Source organism: Giraffa tippelskirchi, chromosome 5 (assembly GCF_054371585.1).
Source record: "Giraffa tippelskirchi isolate mGirTip1 chromosome 5, T2T-mGirTip1v1.2.pri, whole genome shotgun sequence".
Lineage (NCBI taxonomy): Eukaryota > Metazoa > Chordata > Mammalia > Artiodactyla > Giraffidae > Giraffa > Giraffa tippelskirchi.
This window is the reverse complement of record NC_137279.1, coordinates 159952356-159971341: the sequence shown is the minus strand read 5'-3', so window position 1 is coordinate 159971341 and position 18986 is coordinate 159952356. Positions and strand designations below refer to the sequence as shown.

Genomic DNA, 18986 nt, shown 5'->3' with positions numbered 1-18986 from the left:
CAGGTTACAAGGTTGTACATGATCTTCCCCTATCACCCTCTTCAGCCTTGTCTCCATAATTCCTCCATTCACTCTCTCTGCTTCTGGATCATATTGACCTGAATAACCAAAAGTTTTGTGACTTTTGCCACCATTAGGCCAGCACTAACCACTTTCACGACTTCTTCAAGTAACTTCTGGAAGTCCATAGGGAGATCTCAGTCCTGAACGAACCCACCCACGCAGAGTTAACCCACCCAAGGCAGATCCATGTTCATTTCTGCTCTGTGCCACCCAACCAAGCTCTAGACCCAGATTGATGGCTATTTTACCTCCGCTCTGCCAAGGCTCAAATTTCAATGACCAAGAAACTTCAACATGCCCAAGTTTCAGTACAATTTCATGGTCAAACGGAGAATATTTCTATTCCATTTGTATAAATCTCCAGGAATGAAGGGATGAGAGGTGGTACCAAATGTTTAAATGTAGAGATTTAAACAAAGTTGTCATTTCTATTTTTATATATGGCAGCTCTGTGCTCCCAAGACAGCCTTTGCAAGATAGGAGACAAATCCAAGTGACAAACACTGTTCTGTATTCAGAACTCTCTCTCTCTTTGACCTGTGAAGGAAGAGCTTTAGATGGGATTCCTTCTTGGTAGAGGATAATTTTTTTCCTAGAGAATCTGCCATGCCTCCCTAAAATCTGAGGTCACTCGATTGGTTCTCCAGACATGCTGAGATGTGTCTGTCTGGATCCCACAAGTGGAAACATTATTTATTTCACAGGAGACTTCTCAATATCCCCTAAAAGAGAGTTCCATCAGGTCTCAATCTGCAGTTTTCCAGACACCCTCAGACATGTCTAGATCCATGGGTAGACATGGCTAGTGCTCAGGCCGAGACCCAGCTACACCTTAATTTATGGGTGAGGTGGGAGAAAAAGTATATGTGGAAAAGGAGGCATTTGAGCCATATTTTGAAAGCAGAGAAGGATTTATGGAAACACTGCAACAAGTGATTCATGAAGAGAAAGCACAACCATTATAGAGGCCAAATATCAAAATAATCCATTTTAAACAAATTTTGCTAAGCTGTCCAGAGAAGGACATATTGACATTTTTTGAGATCATACCGACTCACAGTGACAACTCAATAAATATTGTTGAATGAATAAATGAATGAATGAGTAAATTGTTTCATTTACTTTAAACAAATTAAATTTGGCTCTGAGGTCCTACTTGTCACGGGCAGGGAGGATTCCATTTCAGTCAGTCTTGAGGGTGAGTTTCTTCCCTGCCTAGGGTTTTGAAAACAGTCTTGTCGGTATATGTGGTATGCACAAAATGAGGGACTGCTACATGGTGTTCACTCTCCTTACAATTACATGCATCCTGTACATGACATTGCCAGGCAGACAGTCCTCTATCATCTAGCAGGTGATGGTGCGCCAGGTGGGCTCAGAGATGCTTCCCCAGCAGAGCTCTCCAACCAACACAAGCCCAGCCACAGATCCAATACCTGCTTCAAGAGCCTCAGTGTTAGCAATCCTCTCATAGCCATCTTCCCTTATTTGGTGCTTCATCCACCGAGATCATGGATTTCTGTCACTCACAGAAGCACCCCAACTGCTAACTAACCCTGTCTCAGTCAGAAAAGGGAAACCCGCCCTTTCGCTTCTAAATAAACCCACTTTTGTTTTCTTGAATCACAGCACCAGTCTCTATTCATGAGTTCATAAGCCCAAATAGAATAATGAGTGCTTCATAATTTCTGCTTTCAACCCTGACATGTAAAAACTATTAACAATCTCTTAGACAAGGAACGGGCTTCCCAGGTAGCACTAGTGGTAAAGAACCCTCCTGCCAATGCAGGAGACATAAGAGAGGTGGGTTTGATCCCTGGGTTGGGAAGATCCCCTGGAGGAGGGGATCCCCTGTCGTATTCTTGCCTGGAAAAACCCATGGATAGAGGAGCCTGGTGGGCTACAGTTGATAGGGTCACAAAGAGTCTGACATGACTGAAGCCACTTAGTAGACAGACAAGGAATGCAAATTCAGATCAGAGCTTTGGCTCTTATATAAGGGACATTGCTCTTTCAAGTCTGGAGAGTAAACATCCAGGAAAAAAATCCCAAAATCATGTTGCAGTGTAGTATTTTCCCCTGAGGATCATTCTAGTTCCCATGATACTGTGGATAATTATGTCTTGCAAAGAACTCTGAATCCAGAGTCAGAAGACTCCACCCTCTGGACTCACTGCAGCTCATCATGGCTCCATTGTCTCTTGCGTAAAAGTTGTCCCACTGACCTCCCAAACAGCATGAAAATCAAGTGAAACAGGAATTCTATAAATCCTGAGAGCTGGACAAAGAGTGCTTACTAGTGCGGATCAGGTCAAAAGTCAGCAGAAACCTATATTAGTTGCACCTGCTCCCCTGTGACTCTGAAAAAAAAATAATTCTCAGAGTTGAAGTGACCCTCATGGCCTGAGAACAGGTGGCCCCTCTTCTCATGGGCGAGTTCTGCTCTTTCATAATCCTGGAAGGAGAACGAGCCCTAGCGGCAATGCGCAAGAAACACCAGCCAGAAATGCGATCCTTGGGCCGCTGCGGAGCAGGAAAGCAGGTCTATCACCTGCGCGATGTTTACTGTGGGCCCCGAGGGCTGAAAGGCAGCTTTGTTCAGCCCCCAGGTGAGCTGCAAGAGGAGGGTGCCTCTCCAGCCACCGCCACCAAGACTTGCACAAAGCTCTCATTCAGCGGCCCCGTCCTAGCCGTGCCCTCTGATGCTGCCTCTGACTTACTGGGTTCCCTGGACAGAGATAATTTCCCCGGCTGCGCCCCCCACTGCTGACCCTGCTACTGCACAATGCCACTCCGAGGGCACGGGTAGAATATTACATTCCAGAGAGAAAAGGCAATGCTCTGGCTGAAAAGACCCGGCTGCAGTGGAGGACACTCCCCATTCACCACAGAGCTCCCAGTGTCCCAGCAGACAATAGGCCTCTGTGCAGCCCCATCTCCTAATGCAAGGACTGCTTACATGTTTTCATCTTTGGAAACTTCAAACTGCTCAGTCCCCAGGAGTGGCTGTACAAGGGAGCGTCTGTCTAGGATGGAAGGGGAGAAGAAGAGGTGAGATTTATCCTTTCAAAATAATCTCCCAGCCAGGTTTATTTATTCCCAGGGGTAATGCCAGGTTTTTGCCAGTTTATTCTTTCATTCACTTAAACAGTCAATATCTATAGATCATCTACAATGTGCTAGGCATCTTGCTAAGATGTCTTACTAGAAATGCCTTGCCCTAAAGAGAAAAATTAAATAAGACTGCCCTGCCCTTAAGCAGATGGTGTCCAAGGGTCTGAAAAAAAGCACTTTGTGTATTGATTTTTGTGTTGGGCATCCTTTTTCCCACTTTGTGCAGTACCTGACCTTTGATCTTCATTCTGTCCTGGCTCCTGAATCCCTTCTAATTTATCATCCTGTGAAAAATAAAAGTCAGAATGTTGGGTTTCCCAGGCAGTCGCTTACTAGTGGGAATGTAAAAACGGCATAATCCCTGCGGAGGACAGTTTGTCAATACATAGTAAAACTGCATATGTATTAACTCTTCTACCCAGAATATCATCTCTAAGAATTCACCCTGAACATAAATCTCTAATAATACAAAGCTACATATACACAAGATTATTCAGTGCAGCATCATTTTTATTTTCAAAACACTGGAAAATACCTATATGTCCAAATATAAAGGACTGGTTCAATAAACCATAGTGTTACACAATGGAGTACCATGCTGTTGTAAAAAAAAAAAAATGGTGATCACTATATGTTGAAAGGGAATAATTTACAGGAAGCATTATTAATTGACAAAATCAGGATGCAAAATAACATATATAGCATGCTAGCTTTTATGTAAAATAAAAAGAGGAAATAATAAAACATACAAATTTCTGCTTATTTTTACCACCCTCCCCCCAAAAAAGGATAAACAAGAAAACAACTAAGCTGGATTAAGGAAACAGAGATGAAGGGAGGTGAGAGAGTGAATTCCCCTAAGGGTAATTTTTTACATAGTTTTGACTTTTGGATTCTGTAAAAGAGGCTTAAAAATGTTGTAAAGGATCACTATCTTGTAACAACCTATAATTGAAAAGAATATATATATATATGTATATTTATAAAACTGAATCACTTTGCAGTACACCTGAAACTAACACAACATTGTAAATCAACTATACTTCAAGTTTTTAAATGCTGTAAAGGACATTACTGGGCCAACTGACAAAGTTGGAATAAGGACAATAGATTATATCAAAGTATTTTTTTCAGTGTTTACTGAAGTTGATAACCATGTTGCGGTTATGTAAGGAAATACCATTGTCCCTAGAAAATAGACACTGCTATGTTTAGGGTAAAGTCTATAATATATGCAACTTGCCTTTGAATGGTTTAGAATAATATTATACATACATGTATATATATATATATATATGTATGTATGTTTATTTACACTGCCTGTGTGTCCATATGTAAGCACAAAGGTAAAGAGAGGAAATGATAAAGCAAATGGAACAGAACGTCAACAACAGAAGAATCTTGTTAAAGGACATATGACTATTCTTGTACTATTCTTATTCTTACAATTTTTCTTTATGCTTGAAGTTATTTTCAGTTAAAATTGTTTGCTGTTGTTGGGTTGGGTTTCTAATGATGACATTTCATAAGAGAAATGTGAACATGATTGTCTCAGACTGTCTCCTCCTCCAGTGAATATCTGCACTTCTGGATGCAGCAACTTCTTGGCCAACCCATGTGTTCTTCTTAAAGTCATTCTCCCATGAGTCTGGCAAGTAAGGATGTATCCTAGGTGTACTATTCACTGTATCAGGAAGACTGTAATAAAAGGAAATTAAACAGTATAGTTGATCAGCCTTGGACTTGAGTCATCTTGGGTCATTTTGAATAAGAATAGCTACCACCTATGACTTCCCACAGAGAAGGCAATGGCACCCCACTCCAGTACTCTTGCCTGGAAAATCCCTTGGACGGAGGAGCCTGGTAGGCTACAGTCCATGGGGTTGCTAAGAGTCAGACATGACTGAAGTGATTTAGCAGCAGCAGCAGCAGCAGCAGCATGACTTCCCAGGTGGTGTTAGCGGTAAAGAATCTGCCAGTGCAGGAGATGCAAGAGACACTGGTTCACTCCCTGGGTTGGGAAGATCCCCTGGAGTATGAAATGGTACCCGACTCCAACATTCTTGCCTGGAAAATTCCATGGGCATAGGAACTTGGGGATCTACAGTCCATGGGGCCACAAAGAATCAGACACGACTGAGTGACTGAGCACGCACACACACACACCCCACTTATGCATCAGGATTATGCCAAGAACTTTATGGATATTGTCTCTTTTGATCCTCACAACAACATTGGGGAGGGAGCAATAATGTCCTTGAGAAAGAAGCTGATATATACTGTGAGAAGTAGCAGTGTCATGACTAGAATTCTGATGGTCTGGTCCCAAAGCCCATGTTCCTTAACCTCTAGGATTTAATACCTGCCCCAAATGTAGAAAGACCAGGCCTACCTGTCTATTCTTAACACTCTCCAGGTCTTGGTTCTAATGCTACATCCTCTATAAAGCCCTCCTTGAACCTCAGGAGGCATTGATACTACTTTTCCCATTCTCCCATCTCAGTTAGTACCCACCACTAAAAAAAAAAAAAAAGAGAGAGAAGAAGAAGAAAATTGGTAATATTGTATTATTGTTTTTGCATGTCTGTTTTACTTTTTGGACTTTGACTTCCTTGAGAACAGAAACTGTGTCTTTTCTTCTTTATATTCCCAGCATCTCTCACAGGTTCTAGGTCATGATAGATACTCTCTAAACATACTGAAGTTGTTTTGGATTTTGTTGAGTATCTATTGAGCCTTTAAAACAGCTCTATTATGCTCACAAAATTAATTCTCATAGAAATTGAGGCTTAAACTTGAGCCTTGAGTCAACAGCTTGATATGATCTCCTGCTAAGGCAAATATGATCTTAAACCTCATTAACAGAAGAATCATATGTAGAAAGAGAAAATGGATGACCTAATCTACGGCAGCTGATCAGGCCAAGCCCAGAGAAAAACACTTGTACATCTACATGAAGGCAGATGTAGTCAACCTGGATGAAGCCTGAGAGCAAGATGAGAATAGATGGTACTCAAAGACGGCATTGTCTCAGTGGAGATCAAAGGAACGAGGGTTCATAATGACTCAGGGGAGCTTTGGCTGTTTTCAAACACCTTAGTGCATTCAGTTTTTCTAATTGAACACCAAGAGATGAACTTCAGCTGATGAGTAGTTGTCACTGGGAGAAGGATTCGTGTTCTATAAAATAAAAGAATATTATTTTTTTGGTTCAGCTATCTAAAGATGGAGTGAACTGCTTCAGATAATAGTGAGCTCCCTGTCTCTAGAAGTATGCAAGCAATGATTGAATACCACTAGTTAGGAATACTTAAGGGGGTATTTGAGTGCCAAAAAGTAAAAAGACAGGGATAAATTAATAGCATCTAAATGCAGGTCCTTCAGCCAATCTAAAGACATCCCTGGCCCATCAAAAAATAAGCAAATAATAAAGAAAAAGTAGTAAGTTTTCACAAAGCTGAATTAATTCAATTTAAACAATAACTCAATTATAAAATTGTGTCTTTTGGTTTTGAAGTTTCATTGTTTTTCTATAAAATGAGGATGATAGATGGTTTTTACAGTGCCTGACTTGGCAAAAAAAAAAAAAAATTAGCAAGTTGAGAAATCTGTGGTGGTGCCAAAATACTTTTTGAAATTATAGTGAACCATGGAAATTCAAAAGTCTATCAGCTAATGGACCAGACAACCTCTGAGGTCTCTTCCAGCCCCAGGAATGAATGGCTCCACCTCTCACAGACTTGAACCCTGAGTGTCACCATCTAGGTCCAATAGAAACTCACTGGCTTTGTAGTCAGACATGCTGGGCTTCACACCAAGGTTTAGCTACTCACTAGTCAAGGAACTTTGAGCAAGTTGCTTAATATTTTTGAACCTCAGTTTGCTCATCTATTGATACAAATAAGGATTAAAAATAATGTCCTTCACTGTAGGATTTTGGGCTTTGGGGTCCAAAACCACACTTAGGCTTGTGTGGCATATAACACAAATGGCCACATTTCTTTTCACTTCTTCAACTAAGAGGCAGAACTTTTTTTTTTCCATCCTTTGTATTTGTATTGGCCTTGTGTTACTTTGGCCAAAAGACTGTAGCAGAAGCAATAGTCTAAGTTGGGGCTGCAAGTGTCTGCTCGTGTCTGTTTTTAGTCTTGGATCATTCACCCTGTGCCACGTGAATAAGCCAGACTGGCCTGTTAGTTAATGAGGTCCAGTCACTCTCACTTCTCTAGTTGACAGTCAGCCAACAGCCAGAGAAGGCTATTGAGAGAGGCCATTCAAGACTAGCCTGCCCTCTATCTGACCACAGATGCAGGAGTAAACCCAGTTGACACCAGCAAAGCCTGACCCAGATCTTCAGAACACCCAACTGACCCCTTGACTCATGAGGAATAATAAATGATAGTTCTTGGAAGCCACACTGTTTCAGAGGGGGTTATTATTTAGCAAAAGCTAGGTGAAAAACCAGAATTAATATTTTCTAGTTAAGTGACCTTGAGCAAGTTATTTTCAGTGCTTTCGTTTTAACACTCTTATCTGTAAAACAGATGAACAAGTCCTACTTCATAAGTTTATTGTGAGACTTAAGTGGTATTATATAGTTAAAATATTTGTTCCTGGCACATGTTAAATATTCCATTCATTATAGATTAAGATTAGTGATAGTAGAAGTAGCAATATGCTTCCTCCCTACCCTATCCCCCACATAGATTCCAGTCCCAAGAACCTGCAAACAGAGGTTATTTGTTTGAAATAACTGTTCATTCTGTGACTAATAAGATGTCTTATGCAAAATGCACTCAGTTGGGCTTTGATTGATTTTATATTCCTGACTCACCCTCTGAACTATTCAGTTATGCAAAGTAGGTGCTAGGGTGTTGATTGCTCAGTTGTGTCCAACTCTTTGTGACCCCATGGATTGTAGCCTGCCAGGCTCCTCTGTCCATGGAATTCTCCAGACTAGAATACTGGAATGGGTACCCATTCCCTTCTCCAGGGGATCTTCCAGATCTCCTACATTGCAGTCAGATTCTTGACTGTCTGAGCCACCAGAGAAGCCCAAAATGTAGAATTTTCATCAAACTGTTCAGAGTTAACAGCGTCACTGTTCCCAGAGTCAAACAACCCAATAGGGCAAGGAGGGTAGGAATGGGTACAGCTAACTCATTTCACAGGGTCACAGGGCACCATGCATTCTCCCAAGGGAAAACATTATTACAAATAATATTCACACCAAGCGTTTTCATTTGCATACATATTGATGAGTAAACCACGTCCAAGATGGTTCAGCGACTCTCCCATGATCACGCTGCCAATAATAGACAGAGGCAAGGTGACATCAGGTCAGATGCACCCAGACCTGTTGATCTTTGGTCTGAGGATTTGCTCTCTGGCTTTGAGATCATCTAAGAAATCTCTCACAGAGACCCCCCTCTTTACCCTCACATCTACTGCCTTCTTAGTGGGTCATACCCAAGTCAAGCCTACTGTCTCTCACCTGTGTACTTACAGTAGACTTTGTCTCACCACCTCTAGTCTCAGCCTCTGACAACAGCCACCAGTCCCTGACAGAGCCAACCCCCATGGCACGCAGATCTGATTAAAGTAAAGTTCTGCCTTTCAAAATTGGAATTCCCTGACTTTCCTTCACCTACATGATAACATCAAAACTCTTGTCTCGGACAAGCAGAGCTTTCTCTATCTCATCAACCACAGATTCCAACTTTCCTCCCTCCAGGCCATCCGAACATTCTCCTGGTTCCCCCGGCCCCCCGAGCTTTTCCTTGCTGCCACTTCCCTGCACATCCTGTCCTTCTCTTCTGAGCTCTCACCAAGGGCTTGAGCTCCTGACAAACTCCAACTGGATCTTCAAATCTTCCTTCAAAAGCCAAATCCTTTGTAAAATCTTCCCTGAAGCCTCCACAGATTTAGATCATCTTCTCCCCTCATCCCTCCTCTCACCCAGTTAAAGCAAAACTCATACTATATTTTTTGCTTGTGTGTCTTCCCTATTAGAATCACAAGCCAGGCATAAACCACAATTAGTGAGATTTTGTGTTTGTACCGTGCTAATAAAAAGGGTTATTAGAGTGGCCTCTGCTGTTTAGTTTAGTGGGCAAGAGATGAAGGCAGAAACCAAGTTAAACATTGCTAATCAGTTATCAGACTTTGAACTCATCAGCATCTTAGAACTGTGGGATAATGGGTTTCTAATAAATATCTCATTTTTAGATACAATGAAGAACTGCTCAAAGCAAGCAGCTATATCCTGAAGTGAGGAAACACTGGGCTATGAAATAAGAGAGATGACATGGAAAACTTTCATAGAATAAGTAGCAAAACCTGCAGGAAGACTAAGAAAAATCATTTACTTCAATGTTCAGGTGTGCCAAGGACAGAATGCATTTTCCTTGTGAGTAAGGAAGAGGAAATTTTGTGAAAAACAAGATCTTTCCAGAGCAGGTGTTAAAGAAATTAAATCTCACAGAGGATGGACCAAGGCCAGAATTATGATCTGCATGGTGAACAAGGAAAAGGTATTCGGTTGGGCCAAGAGCAGAAAGGGACTGAAAGAGAAAAAGTGACACAGAGACGGCAAAGAGGGCCTCCAGGGTGCAGCCACGCTGTCTGTGGGCAAAAGGTTTATCCTACCAGGTCTCAGGCAGGTTTCCAGGGAACACCTAAATGCTAGAGATATGGACTGTTTTTTTTAAGTCATTCTGCAAAGAAATAGTAACATCATTTGGTTGTCTGGATCACAGAACCATAAAGACAATTTAATCACTACCCTTCAAGTATAAAGATGAGAGCGTTCTCAAGCACATTAAAAACTTAAAAACACAAAACCTATGAGCCTTTGGTGAAAAAGATGTCCAGTAACAAAATATTGCAAATCAATGATGCCTCAAATAAAAGAATTCTGCAAAGGCAAAGCCATGGTGAAAAGGCCGGTAGTAAGCGCTAAATGAATTTGAGTACTGAATTAAGATTAGATGACTGAGAATTATGTTTATAGATTAGATATTAACATTATGAATTCCAACAATGTAAAATACTTTCACTAAGGAAAAATGGAAGGCTTGAGGAAGGGCTGTGAAGACATAGATGACCCATAAGTCTCATATTTCAAGAAAGGCACTTATAGATAAGGCCCAATTTGGAGCATCTAATTTAAAAGCAATTTTTCCTCACCCCATTAATGTATTTCATAGTGTTTTTCTTAAGTTTGGAAGGATTTTTTTTAAGAATAAGTTTCCTGTTAAGTAACAGTCTGAGGTTTAGCAATTCCTTGATTTTTTCTTCCATTAGATTTAAGAAAAAAATAAACATACTCTCTATTAAAAGTGATGTGCATTTTAATGACCACACTGTTATATAATTATTTCTGCCACATCTCTTTGTTTCCAAAACAAAATGTAGAAAATAATATTAAATACACTTTCAAAGTTACAATGATAATATGTGGGTGGAGAAATTTGTGGAAAAAAATTTACTTTCTTCTATGAACTTTTCAATACTGCTTGATTTTTGTGTTATGTAACACATTTGCAAATATAATAAAGAAATTATTCTTTAAAATAAACACACAAGGACTAAAATTGATTTCAGTTCTCATGCCACTCTGTTGGTTGATAGCAATTGCCTGGAGCACTGTGTTAAGAAGGATTTTTGAGCTGCATTAAATCTCAACAGAAAGCAATACTCTGATTAATCAGTGAATCTCCCATGGATGGCGCTCAGGAAGTAGTGATGCCACACAGAATGTGTAGTCAGCATTTCAAAAGACTAATAAAAGTGAGAGTAGTATTTTGTGTATAACAACTGAAGTCAAGTAAGGACAGACACACCATTCACTCAATAAAGTGGACTAAGCAAAGACCTACACATGCTAAATAGCTTACACGCAGTAGAAAGTGCAGTTTGTAGGCAAACATAAAAAAAGGGCAAATGATAATGGGCAATTTATTTTATGAGGCTCTCTAGTTAGTGTATATTTGAAATCTCCAATAATATTTAAATATTTAAAAAACAGACAAAAAATAGAATAGAATTAATATAGAAGCCTCTGTCATTAAAATAACTGGTAGTCCTCTGCTGATCCATAAACTACATGAATAAGTCCATTATGGAGAGATGTGTTTTCAATGAAATTCTAATTTGAGGTCTAATAATTATCAACATTCATATTGTATATAAATTATTGTGATCAATTGAGACCTATGAATAATTACAGTGGTGACTAAATCCAGAAGAGAAAGTATTAAACCTAAATCAGCATGGTAACAGATTTTTTAATTATATTTCAAAGGAGAAACAAGGAAAGAGCACATTTAAATGGCTTCAGCATTTCTTCACCTTCCAGATGCTTCCTGAACCCTGTGTGTGTCAGGTTCTGTGCTGGTTGCTGGGGTTAGAAAGATGAATGCAGCGCCGTTGTCATTAGGAGGGGAAACATAAGACAGAAGAGGGCAAGACTGTCACTTAGGTGAAGGGAACCAGAGAGGGTGGGCACATGGGAACTGCTGGCAGGAGGAAGTTTGAAAAAGTAGAGTGAAAACAGCAAGTGCTGCTGGCAGATCACCAGGCGTTTCATTGGGACAGTAAGCAAAATTCTTTGTTCTCCAGTAATCTTGGATTGATTACTTGCAAAGGACTATGATGAAGTTTGCCAGGTGGCAGTAGTAGTAAAGAACATGCTTGCCAAAGCAGGAGACACAGGAGACGTGGGTTCAATTCCCTGGGTCAGGAAGATCCCCTGGAGGAGGAAATGGCAACCCACCCCAGTATTCTTGCTTGGAGAATCCCATGGACAGAGGAACCAGGTAGGCTACAGTCCATGGGGTCACAAAGAGTTGGACATGACTGAAGCGACTTAACACAACACACACTTGATTAAGTTACATGTTTCCTATGCACTCTCTGCGGAGTAATGGACACAGTAGCAGGGGGAAGAGTTGGGGGCCAGGGGGATCTGTAAACATGCTTAAATATCCACATCTAGAAAATCAAATGCACAAGGCAGAAGCTGGGGGCTTTCTGGCAGGAAAACTTGGGGCTCCAGAGAGGAGAGCTAGTGCGGTGGACAACACCAGCTGTAAGTACACTCCTCTGAGTTTGCTTGGACAGAATTTGCTGGGACCCAGGGTGAAAGGAGGCTAGAGGTCTGCCTAGCAACACTATGTTTATGCAATGGTCCCAAGGATGTAGAGGGAATACTATGGGGAAATAAATACTCTTTCTGAAGTGAAGGTGCCAGAGAACAAGAGCAGCACCAGTAATAGGGAGCCCCAGCTTGGGGACAGGCCTGCCAAGGCTGAGACCAGCCATGTGATACCCAGATTCTGCAGACTGTGTGCTGACGTGGGAAACGGGCCTGGTAGGTCCCAGATTTCCCCAGCTTCCCCCACTAATCACAGCTCTCCTCGGCTTCTGCATTGTTTTCACAGCTGTTCAGTTGCTCCTGCTCAGTCAGGGGACAGACAGGCTGACTCCAAATCACAGAGCAGAGAATAATACTCAGGCCAAAGAGAGGGTGCACAAAACATGATTTTTATTGGTGGGGTTGGGGCAAGGGGGTAGCAGGGAGATGGAAAAGATGCAAACTCTTAACCCTTTTAGTGACTGATCAAACAAGAATTTTTATTCTTAGAGAGACAAGATTATACTCAGACTTAAAATCATTTGGCAGTTCCAAAATGTGTGAAGGATTGGCTTTTTCAACTTGAAATCATATTTGCCCATAAAAATAACATTAGAAATATCAAAATTTTGTCCAGGCCAGATCACAAAATCCCTTCTAATGCTCAACATATTCAGTTTACTCACCAACTTGATCAGAGAGCAGAGAGAAGGCAGAAACTTAATTAGCAAAATAAAAACTGTAGCTTACATTCATGGATTGCTCATTATGGACTCCATACAATGTGTATATAATTTCACAACACCCACACTCTAAATCTATGAAGTAGGTATAATTGTCTCACTTTACAGATGAGAAAACTGAGGCATGAAGCAGTTAGTAACTTGCCCAAAGTTGTAGAACTGTTAAGAGATAAGGCCATGATTGTAAAAGAGACATCTGACTCTCAAATAAAAGTTTTTAATTACCGTGTTACATGTCTGTAATTACACCATGGAAATTGGCCAATGCTATAAATCATAACTTTTTTTTCCAGAGGGCTATTATTCAATGCTTACACCTCTGCATGCGTACACTCCCCACGAGCTCAGTCCTCCTTTCTGATTGTGTACCCATTGCATCCCCTTCTTACCTCTACCATACTATTTTCCATTCTTTTATGATATTCTGTTGATATGCTGATTGCTTTTCAAGTACCATCACCACATGTTAATGGAGATGGGCAGTGGGGGAAAGGATTTGTTGATCCCTTGAAGTTACCAAATGGTCATTTGACCATAGATTAATGCTTCCCATAATTCAACCTGGTTCAGGAATTTTTGGACTGATCCTCTGATTTACTCCAGGCAAACATTCAGTCCCACACAGGAATTAACAGTCCCCATCCCTGCGTCTTCCATGAAGCAGCTCCAGGAAGAGGATGACAAAGGATTGAAGTGGGATGTGCTCAGCCCCGCCCACTTGTCCTTGTGCTCCTGTGTTTCTTCTTTCTCCTCCACATCTTATGGACCAGCTGACATGGGAGAGGGTAAATGTGGGAAGCTGTCTCTTACCCAGGAGAATGTAAGGGGCACACTTAGGAGTGCCAGTGACCTTTCCCCTAGCTCTCTCATTACCAATCTACTCATGGTCTGTGTGTTCATCTGAGATATGCCCATCTGTGTGGGCACTGAGTCATGGACATACCTCTAGGCAGGAGACCCACAAGACATTTGAGAACATCTTCAATCTGACTCCAGCCCCTTTTCTTCAATATCCACAAGAGATATGGCAAACTTGCAGATCACCAATCTCCTTACCCACCTCATCCCAAACTCAAAGTCTGTGGAAGAAAATGGGGTTTTCCACTGTTCCCTGAGACCCCACACTAGTAGTTCGGATGACCTCTGTCTCTTTCCAACATCAGCACCACTTGTATCTCCAAAATTCGAGACCTTGGGTGCATGCCTTAAACCTAGCAAACATCCTTCTGGAGAATAAGCTACCAGTCTTCCCTTCTTAAATAAAACCCAAGAATTCAATCAGAATGGGGAAAGGAGGCTAACTTCCCATAAAATACTCTCCATTAAACCCTTTCTGCAAAGTCACTTCTACACACACACATGCACATACACACACAAAGCTCTCTTTGCTTAGACAAGTGGGGAAGAGGTTGTTATATACTTTCTTCTGGAGTGCCATGCTGTGTAAAACCAATGTGTGGCCATCACTGAGCATTGGAACAGATGGGTTCTTTGACTTTAGAAGGGAAGGTAACAGCATCTTTTTCTCCCAGCTGTGCGCTGCCTCCATGTTATTTTACATTCCCATGCTACATATCTGTTTGTACCAAGCACCATGGTAAGCATTTTATAGGACTCATGTCACAGCAATAATTAACTCTTTTTTATAAATGGTGACATTGAGTTTCACAAAAGTTAAATTATTTCCTCAAATCACACAGCTAATAACATCCAAAATAAAATTCAAACATAAGTTGGTTTAACTCAAAACCTTGTGTTCTTGACCACTTATTTTTTCCCCATCTCAAATCTGCCCTCATCTGTGGACCTACCTTCGCCTTTCCATAAGTACATCTCATTCAGGCTATATTATTAAGTATCTTTAAAAATATATGTTACTTCTTGGAAGGCAAAGCTCACTAGCCATTTTTATTATAAGGGAATGTATTGGTCATCAATGCCAAGGAACAGGTAAAAGTTCACCAAAACAACCTAAAGGGGAAGATTTAAGTTTTAAGGCATTTTACTAGGCTCTTGGTCTATTAAAGTAAGACGAGTGGCTGGCTCATGGAGATTCTCCCAACTCTGGCTCTAGGAAAGGTTATTGACTCTAGGATGCTAGGAATTAAGTGACTTACACTGACCTTCCAGAAGGTTCTCGGCCCCTATGGAACAAAGAAAGATATATTTGCAAAACCTTCTGCTCATCATATCAATGGTGGGCCCTGGGGTTTACCAAATGTTTGACTGGAATCCCTGGTCCCATAGCTTCCAACTTCCCCTATCCATTATCTCACTAGCCCTTGCTGAAGGTCACACCACTATTAAAGCCTTTTCCCCAGGCCTAATGATCTGGGCTGGACATTTCCAGAATCCTTTTTCCACTCAAGCATCAGATTGAAGCAGTCATTTCCAGGTTCCTTTCACTCAGCCCCATCCTGACCCCGAGATGCCTGTGGAGGTAGAACCCTACTTCTTCTTCAGTGAGAGGAGGCCCCAGACTATCAAACCTTACTACCCATAGTGAAGAGCGATTCCCAAAGAAGAAAAATACACAAGAGCTTGTGACCTCTTTCTCCCCTTCCATGCCTAAGAAATTCCAACCACAAAAGTTTTGAGTAAAATTTCCAAAAATAAATCAGTGGAAAGCAAAAATCATCATTTCAACCAGTTTCTTGTTTTGAACAAATCATCTGCTCTCAGCCACTAGTGCCGAGACCACTTCATCTATTCAGTACTGGGAGCTCAGGATTTTTAGACCTGCATGCAGATAAAATAATACAGGATCCAAAACAAAGAACAAAAACTGCAAATCAAAATAATGTTGAACTAAGTAGGTATATAAATGTAACATTTTTCAGCCACTAGATTATAATTCTACTCTTATTGTTATTCTTTATTATAGGAAATAAGGAATGTGACTGCATTTTAATATGTTTGCAATGATCTTGGGTAAGACCTCCCAAAGAAAGACTGCCCAGAATAGTAGAGCATCTCTGCCTAGTTCCATGGCTCATGGTGTGTCCTTGACCAAAATTGGAGCTCATCTCCTCTTAAAGACTGGGGAAGGGAAGGAGAAGATGGAACAATCCTTCAGTACTACTAGAGGGCACAGGTGGGGCACTACTCCCATCACTCACCCAGACTGCTTTCCATCCCTTCCCCTGCAGACACAGGGATGGCACATGAAATCAGACATCACAGGACCAGACAGCCCTGGATAACTCCTCAAGAGACAAACATATTCCACCTTATTTCTATTGTGTGATTTCCAGTCTCTTTGAGCAGAACTGCCCTACACTCTGCACTGTGGGCTGATCTTTTTGTTTCCATCTCCCCTAGTCTCTGTCTGGGTTCCCCTTTCCACTGCAAGAATTCCAGGTGATTACAATCTTCATTGATTTCCAATGAGTAATTTCTTAGGCATCTCCAGAAAGATGCCAGGAAACTTAGGCATCTCCAGAAAGAGAGACACCCATCTGCAGGAACCAACTGTTGGACAAATACTGAGACCCCGCCATATACATATAATAGTCACACACACATAATGTAATACTATGTGCCAAGCACTGTTCTAAGCATGTTCAAGTTTATCAATAACTCTATTATTATGCTTATTTTTCAGGAGAGAAACCTGCAGCACAAAGAGTAAATACCCTGCCCTAGTTCCCACAGGCAAAAGTGACAGAAGTCTTAATCACTACACTGTCCCACGAGTCCACCCAGGTAGGAAGAACCCAAGACCAGTAACAACTGCAGCAGCTGCCTAGGAACAAACACTTGCCTGAGGATGGAAGATGAAACCAGACATCACAGAACCACACAGCCCTGGAGAACTCCTTGAGAGAGAAACCTATTCTATCTAATTTCCATTATGTGATTTCCAGTCTCTTTGAGCAGCTCAGCTTGTTCTCTAGCTGCTTTGTCTCAGCGCCTTCCAAATAAAGCAGGTGGAGTCATTTTGGATGCTTAATCACACATGGCTGTGTTTGGCTAACCAATTATAGCTTCGGATAAGTCTCATCTCCCCAACGAGATTTGAAGAGAAGTCCTTGAAGGCATGGAATCGATCCTACTGTAGTCTCAGAGTACACACCTGTGGCTTCTCGTTTCATAGACTTAAATTTCTACTCCCCATGTTCCATGTGGGTCACCATGGACAAAATTCATTTCCACAGGTTTCAATCTGGGGTTCAATCTCCAACTGTAAAATTGGTGTAATAAAGGTATTGAACTATAGGGCTGCCCAAAACATTACATAAAAGAATACTTCATGAGAGGCTTAGCCCTTTGACTGACAAATAATAACTATTCATAACTATTAGCAAAAACTAAACAGCTGTAAGAAGTGTGCGACATTCTACCTGGTATTTTACATATATTATCTCATTTTATCCCCCAAGCGGTGCTTCAAGGGAGGCAAAAGTATTAAAATGTTACAGAAAAGTAAGTTCAGATATAGAGAAGCTTAGAAAATTACCTAACCATATGGCTTATAAAACATGGACCCGGAATTGGAGCCCAGCATTCTTTAGAAAGAATGTGACTTCTCAGTCAGAGAGCCAGCACTGGCCTGGCACAAGTGACATCGTTTATTTGGTGTTTGTTGATTGAATAAACAATTCCTGATAAAAGTTGGATTTAAATAGAGTTGGTGTTATTCCTACATTTGATTTCTCTGATTCAAGAATTTTATTTTAAAATCTAAGTCTATGACCAGAGGTTTCATGTTAATTAACTAAATTTATAATAAGAACAAATAAAGATAAAAAGCTCTCTATGTGCAAAAAAATTTGAGTTAAGTAAGAGTCAGGAGGAGTTTTCACATCGACCTTACTTGAGCCAGGGGGACTGGGGAGGGGAGAAAAATATACACGCAAGTGATATCACGTTATTTCCAGAGCTATAATTCATGGAACAGATTGTATTTATAATATTTGTTTTAAAGAAGCCTACAGTAAGTTATACCCTAGGGACTAGTCACTGCAACTAACCCATCAAACACAACCAGGGCAAGGAGTTGGAGGCTCCTGATATAATCTGTATATTTATAAGAGGCTTTGCTTCAAAAAGGTAGCTCCAACCCCGGATCCCAAGACCTTTATTTGAACTCTTGGCGGAGGCATAATTGACAGAGAGAATTAAAGGGGATATGAAGACCTGGGACTGAACTTTTTCAATAGTCTCAGCTCAGCTCACATTGCTCACAATATTAGAGGCTGCCGAGATGATATTAAATGATGCCGCACTGACAGAGATTAACAGAGTATGCAATTAGATTTAAATGCTGTAATTGGAACATGCTGTTAAGTGCCTACCATCAGTCCTGGGTCTCCCCTTATGGCAAGCGAGTCTCTCCTTGGGTTGCTCTGTAAATTTAACACTGTCCTCCCCAGCCACAAATCCTCTGCCACTTATGCAGAGAATGAATGAGCCTGACATTATGATGAAATTGTCGTGTATTATGCTGCACACCTCTGTGCTGCTTTTCAGTTTTGAAATGCTTTCAAATCCAGTTAGATGTGTCAAGCTTTAGAGCAGCCTATGAGGATAGGAGGGCTTCCCTGGTGGCTCAGATGGTAAAGAATCTGCCTGCAATGCAGGAGACCTGGATTCTATCCTTGTATCAGGAAGATCCCCCGGAGAAGGTAATAGCTACCCACTCCAATATTCTTGCCTGGAGAATTCCATAGACAGAGGAGTCTGGTGGGCCACAGTTCATGGGGTCACAAAGAGTCAGACATTACTGGGCAACTAACACACACACACACACACACACACATACATCTGGATAGGACAGATGTCACAGGGATGTGGTCAATGATTGATACTGCTAAAAAGAACTGCCCAGGGTCTACTAAGTTACTCTGTGGATGAATCATGAATCTAAACTAGATCTTTTGACTCCAAGTTCTGTGTGCTTTCTATGATGGCATTTTTCCTCCATAGGT

At 41.1% G+C, this 18986-nt stretch overlaps 1 long non-coding RNA gene across 1 annotated transcript in view; it reads right to left on the bottom strand.

The window, feature by feature from the left end:
• Window positions 1-18421, bottom strand: part of LOC145505022 (uncharacterized) — a 68764-nt gene extending 50343 nt beyond the window's left edge. Inside the window, exon 1 of the long non-coding RNA XR_014052715.1 lies at window positions 18354-18421. This is a non-coding gene — a long non-coding RNA (uncharacterized LOC145505022). The remainder of the gene's footprint in view (window positions 1-18353) is intronic.
• Between the last annotated feature and the right edge of the window lie 565 nt (window positions 18422-18986).